This window comes from Carettochelys insculpta, chromosome 9 (genome assembly GCF_033958435.1).
Source record: "Carettochelys insculpta isolate YL-2023 chromosome 9, ASM3395843v1, whole genome shotgun sequence".
Taxonomy (NCBI): Eukaryota; Metazoa; Chordata; order Testudines; family Carettochelyidae; genus Carettochelys; species Carettochelys insculpta.
Window position 1 is genome coordinate 58031205 of NC_134145.1, and position 6000 is coordinate 58037204.

Sequence of the window (6000 nt, forward strand, 5' to 3'; positions counted from 1 at the left end):
CCTGCTCGTGGCTCGGTCTGACGCAGGGATGGGATGGGTGTTCTGTGCAGCAGCAGGGAAGCCTGGAGAGCGCACAGATCACCAGGCTAACCATGCGGTGTCAGTATGGGTATAAATTGTCACTCCTAAGGAGAGGCAGAAGAAATCACATTAGTGAATGTCTCTTTTTGCGGGCATTTCACAGCTCCAGGTAGGACCTTGTTTGTAGGCGCTGTGGTGGCCTAGAAAATGCTCTTGACTTTTACTTTGATTTCATGAGCATATCCTGCTCCCAGCTGTGGGGCCTGGAAGCCAGAGAGCAGGAACTGCTGCACTTGCACCACTTCCAGGTGAGATGGTGAATGCAGGGCAGAACAGCACCAGGAGGCAGGCTGGAGAGCTTCCCACTGTCCATCAGTGGCATGAGCTGGAGTTCTCCCCCAGAAACTAGACAAAACAAAAAGAGCAGTCAAGTCGCACTTTAAAGACTAACAAAATAATGTGTTAAGTGAGCTTTCGTGGGACAGACCCACTTCTTCGGACCAAGAAGGGTCTGTCGCAGGTCTGTCCCACGAAAGCTCACTTAATTGTTAGTCTTTTAAAGTGCTACTTGACTGCTTTTTTTTTTATTTTGCTAGTATATAGACTAGCACGGCCTCCTCTCGGTTACTATAGAAACTAGACAGTTTGCTGGAAATGGGCAGAGGCAAAATCCAGACCTGAGCTTGCAGTAAAGGTGCTCCCCCCAACACCCCCATCTAGCATCAGGTGCCGAGAACTGTGACATGTCAATTCACCTCCCCCCCACCCCCGCCACCCACCCCAAGAGGGAAATTCTTGATTCTTTACATTTTAACGGACGCAGTGTTTAATGCTCTTTGGGGTTCAGCTGAGCAAGTGAGGTCACCAAATTGCATGCACCGGCTCCATGCCACAAAGTCTGGGGTGCAAACCCTGTCGAGAATAATGCTTTAAAATTGCCACAATTGTCTTGTTCTGAGTAACAGCTGCCCTGTTAGCCTCTATTTTGTGGGTCACGTCCCTCAGAGGCACGGGTGGTTTTGTTTTTCAGAACAATGGAACTTGCGCTGTCCAATGCTTTCTAAGAGGAAATCAGTGTTCTCCGTCTTACTTTGCAGCAAGAGGCAGGTTCCTGTTTATGTGAGTGTTGGCAACTCTAACTTCAGCACCAGCCTCACAGTTTTTGGTGGTGCTTGTAAAGTCCCAGCTTTGGGGGTTGGTTCTTACAAGAGATTCTCAGCCTAAAGATTTTTTGTGCCCGAAGACAAAAGCTGGACTTGACAAAACTGAAAGGTTCAGGAAACAGAAGGCAAATCCAAAGAACACCTTCGTTAAAAACTCTCCTTATTTCTAAAGAAGCGGTGTTGGCAGTACAGTATGCGTGCCTTCCAGACACCAGCACTTCCTGCAGTTGGCATCGCTGCGGACTGAGATCCGGCGGTCAGAATCTCATCTCTCCCCCCTGCAAACAGTTCCTGGCCGGAGCTGTGTTCTACCAGGAGGAACAGCAAAGGAGCCTGCACAGTAAAGACGTGAAGAACTGTTTTTCCCTAAACTGCTGTGATCTCTCCCACACCGAGAACGGCTCCAGTCTGCTGCTGACAGGGCCTTTATTTTGGTTCGTATTTTTAAGCCCCAGCTAATCTGATTTGCCTGCTAGGATTTGTTTTTCTGTCTGTTTTTTTTTTTTTTTTGCTGAAAGCCGGTTTCAGATTGGCCCCAGAGGTGGCATTTGAAGGGGGTGGCCCCCTCTGCCTGGGGATTTTGTAGCAGCCTGATGCTGCGCTGGAGAGAGGCAGAGGTGATTTGTTATACTTCACAGGTGCTTTCTTTAGAAGAAAAGCTCTGCAAGCAGCCAAGATCCCTCCCTCCCAGTGAAGAACAGCCAGGCAATCTGTCCCGACTCCCTGGAGTCATTAGCATTGGAATATAAACTCTCCGGGGGCTGGAGAACAAAAGCTGAATTACTCATCCAAGGAGCAGGGGCAGGGCCGGAGCTGGGCAGGTGTCTTGGTTCCTTGGCTGCTGTCCCAGAGCTGTTGGAAGCCTGCAGTGGGTGTGAGCAGGGCCGAGGGGCTTGATGCTGATGCTGGGGGACCTCCTGTCACTGGAGGAACAGAGACAGCGGGGTTGTGGGGCTTGCCCAAACTGAACAGGTTCTCTCCAGCTGCCATGAAGGTGGAAGACAGCAGCTGAGCCCTGCTGTGTGTGGGGAGGAGGGGAGTGCTCCTGTGCCCAGGCTCCGTGGGGCTGCATGGAAAGTTGGCACAGAGGAGAGGAGTCCACTCGTGAGGGGGCTGGCCAAGGCCAGCTGTCACACTCAGCGGGGAGGGGGCTGCTGGGACAGAAAGCAGCCTCTGGCCAGGAACTATGGCCACACGTAGGCTGAGACTGACACACACATGCTCCCCGCTCCCACCTCCCGGCTGTAGTATGCTTGTTCCCAATGCACCATCAGCGCAGCACCATCTCCAGATCAATGCTCTCCCCACCCCAGCAACCTAATGCGCTCTGGCCAGGCCAAGCTGGCCCTCTGACTCCTCCCACTCCATAGGATTAGCTGGCCTGTGCAGAGCATCCTGCTCACTCCCGCCTCTGGCCCCAGCCCTGCTGCCCTGGGATCTGGGATGAACAGCTCTCGGGCTTGCTGGCACTTCAGGGTGCACTGAGACAGTTAGAGGGCAGCAGGGCCCAGAGCACTGAGCACAGGTTGGGGACCAGGAACTGCTGACTTTTCGTCTTCCCTCTGCCACTGACATCCTGGGTAGCCCCAGGCAATTCTTTTTGCCTCCATGTCCCACTTCCCTCGTTTGCCAGATGCAACTATTCATACTTACCCACCTCCCAGGGAGGCCGTGGGGCTGGCTAGTTAATGGGTGGGCAGCAGTTCGGCAGCATCAAGTTCAAGCTAAGTGCTAGGTAATGACATTTTTGCAAAGCCCTGTCCCCCAAAGGGCTGGAAGCAGTTGCCCTTTGCAGTGCTTCTTGTGTGTGTCAAGGACAGACTGGGCCCCTGCAACTGGCAGGCGGCTTCTCCTGAAGGGCAAGAAGCCAGGAGAGGTTGTTCCTGTTCTTCCCCCGTTCTCCTCCTGCAGGGCTGCATGGGATGTCTACAGGCTGGAATGAATCCAGAACAGCCCTGCTGCTGGCTGTGACTAGCTTTCCCGCCACAGCACAGGGGGCTTCATTTGTACGGAGAGCACCCCCAGGGCACACTGCCTGGATGGGCACAGCCGCTTGTCTCCACCGTGTACGTTCGCTGGAGCCAAAACAAACCCAGCGCTGACCAACCTCAAGGAGCCCGGCCCAGTGGCCAGCAAGGGAGCTCCCACCCCCCGCCTGCTATAAAGCGCTGGAGGCAGGCTGCATGCATCACCCAGTGCCCGCTGACCCGTCAGCGAAGCGGAGGTGGGGCTGTGCTGAAGCAGGGCGCCCTGGCGCCTCCCCCGCGTACAGCAGCACCTCTCACAAGGCGACCGTACCTCGGGGATGAGCTTGCCTCTCATTCCAGCAACTCCACCCTGGGCTCCTGCCAGCTGTCCTTCCCCTCCCCCGTGAGACTGGCAGCCCCTGGAAAATTGACCTGCAGTGGAAAAAGAAATGGCCGCACACCCTTCTTTGTGAGAGATAAAGGCAGCATACAAGGGGGTTTCCCTCCTTCTCCGGGGGTAGGGCCTGTGGGCGGGGAGGAAGTGGGTGGCCTCAGACATTCAGGAAGACTCAGTGGGGTGCAGAGCATCGGTACAGATGAAAGCTGAGCAACTGAGCAGGATGCGAATCTCCATTTGCGGTCACATCTCCAGCCCCTGGGGACTTTGCTGTTAGTGATTCAGCTGCCCTGTTCTCTCCAACCAGACCGCGAGCAAAAACCCCAGACGCTGCCTCTCCGGTGTCCTGAGGGAACTACTCCAGATGCAACCAGAGCAGCACAACCCCCATTTTAACAGCTCTTCCTTTGCAGGTCACCTGAACCCAGTCTGCCTGGCTGGGAACACACAGCTGCGAGGACACACGACATGGCAGAGCAGCTGTTACCACGCAGAAGCCACGCTGCTGGCCTGCATAAACCGCTCAGCTCAGCTCTCCTGTGCAGGCAGCACTAGGGTTAAACCCGGCGGCCCTCCCTGGCTACAGAGCCGCACAGTGCGTCCTTTCAGGAGGCAGCACCTGGAGCCCAGAGCTAGCCATCTGCTGCCCACCAGCATCCGGCTGTGACCTGACCTCCGACAGCCGTCTCCCTCGCGCTCGCCTCACGATGCTGATCAGCGTTTTTTGGAGGGAAGAGATGAAGGGCTCATGTGGTCTCTGCTGCGGAGGGAGCTGCTGACACTGTTTTGCCAGGGAGGCTATTGTAGTTATTTAATACATGTAGCAAAGGTGCCACCTCAGCCGGGCCCTGCAGTCCAATACAGAGCAGCAGAAGCTCTGGGCCACCACCAACCCAGCGTGAAGGGGTGCAGCCTCCAGGCACAGCCCACTTTTGGCTTCTCCCCCCAGGGAGGTGTGAGGGGGAAGATTGTCCAGTACGAACCGGCCCAGCCGCCGAGCCAGCCAGCCGGCAGTAATGCGTCAGGCATTATCAGACAGGGCCTGGGGGGCAAAGCGTCATCCCCTCCCCGGTGCTGCAGGGAAGGGTCTTAGGGGCAGCTGCGGCTGGCCCCAGCTGGTCAGTCCGGCAGCCCTGCCTGCTCCCCCGTAACAGTTACTGAAAACGCCTATTAGGGAGGAGGGGCAGAAGTGGCCCCAGCAGGGCAGAGGCCCTGGATGTGGTGAGGAGAGCGAAGGCCCCAGAACACGTAGGCCAGCCAGAGTGGGAGTTGCACGTCAGATGGAGCGTGCTCTGCCTGCGGGGGTGCTGCAGGCAGGGGCAGGGCGGGGGCAGAGTGAAAATTAGAAGGCCCAATTTGCTTAGAACCTCCCCTCTTTCCCCAAGGCTCCACTTCACCAGCTGCCGAGGACTCCCCGCCCCGACACACTTCCCGTTTCCTGGCTGTCCACCACCAGGTCCCTTTCGTGGGCTGGTTCCTCCTCCACTCTGGCCCGGCTGACATGAAATCAGGTCACAGCGTCCAGCAGCCCATTCTTCACTCTGGGCCCCTTCCCATGGCTCAGCCCAGGGACCCTATTTTGCTGGCTCTAGTGTCCCCGGCAGAGCCATCACATCCACACGACTACCACCACCAGGAAGTTCCTGGCACAGGGGGCCGGCCCGTCTGGGCTCTGCAAGCTGAGGAGGCTCAGTCCCCTGGCACACGGAGCTGCGGATCACCCGGCCTCTCTCCAGGACTTGCACCAACGCAGCCCCCAGCTCTGATAGGACTCAGGTTTCTCGACATGAACGTGACAGAGGGAGCTAAATGCCCAGCACCGAGGCACTGCAGACAAGTCTGTTGCCCCCTAAACAGCCTCACTCCACAGCCCACATCCCCCTACAAGTGACTTAACCTTCCTGCTGCTCCAGACCCCCAGCCAAACTCAGCAGTCCTGCTCCCCTTCCTCCAGGTCTCTGGCCCCCGGCTTCCCAACCACCCCCGACCAGGGCCCTCCTCAGCCAAGGGATGGCTTTTTTGATGAGCACCCAGCCTGGCTGCTCCTCCCTGTGGCCCATCTCCTCTCCCAGGACCATGTGTGCCGACCAACACCAGCTCCCTTCTCCCCACCAATCTGCCTGCCCCTCCTGGGCACCAGCCCCTGGCAGCACCCCATCCCAGCAGCTAGCAACTTCTGACAGAGCCAGCCTCCGAGCACAGCCCGCTGATGCTTGCAGGTGGGGTTCCCTCGAACTTTTCCCATCCATGAGCAGAACACATTTTCTTACGTGCACCGTGTGCACCACCAATAGACGCACACGCTGCCGGCTGTGGGAGCTCTGCCACCCGCCGGGGCAGCACCTGAATCTCTCCTGGGCAGCCGCCCAAGCGTTCAGTTTACAGGGAACACTGCTCTCGGGGGGGGCTCTCCCCCCCGCACCTGCTCAAGTAACTCAGGTACAGGCTGGGG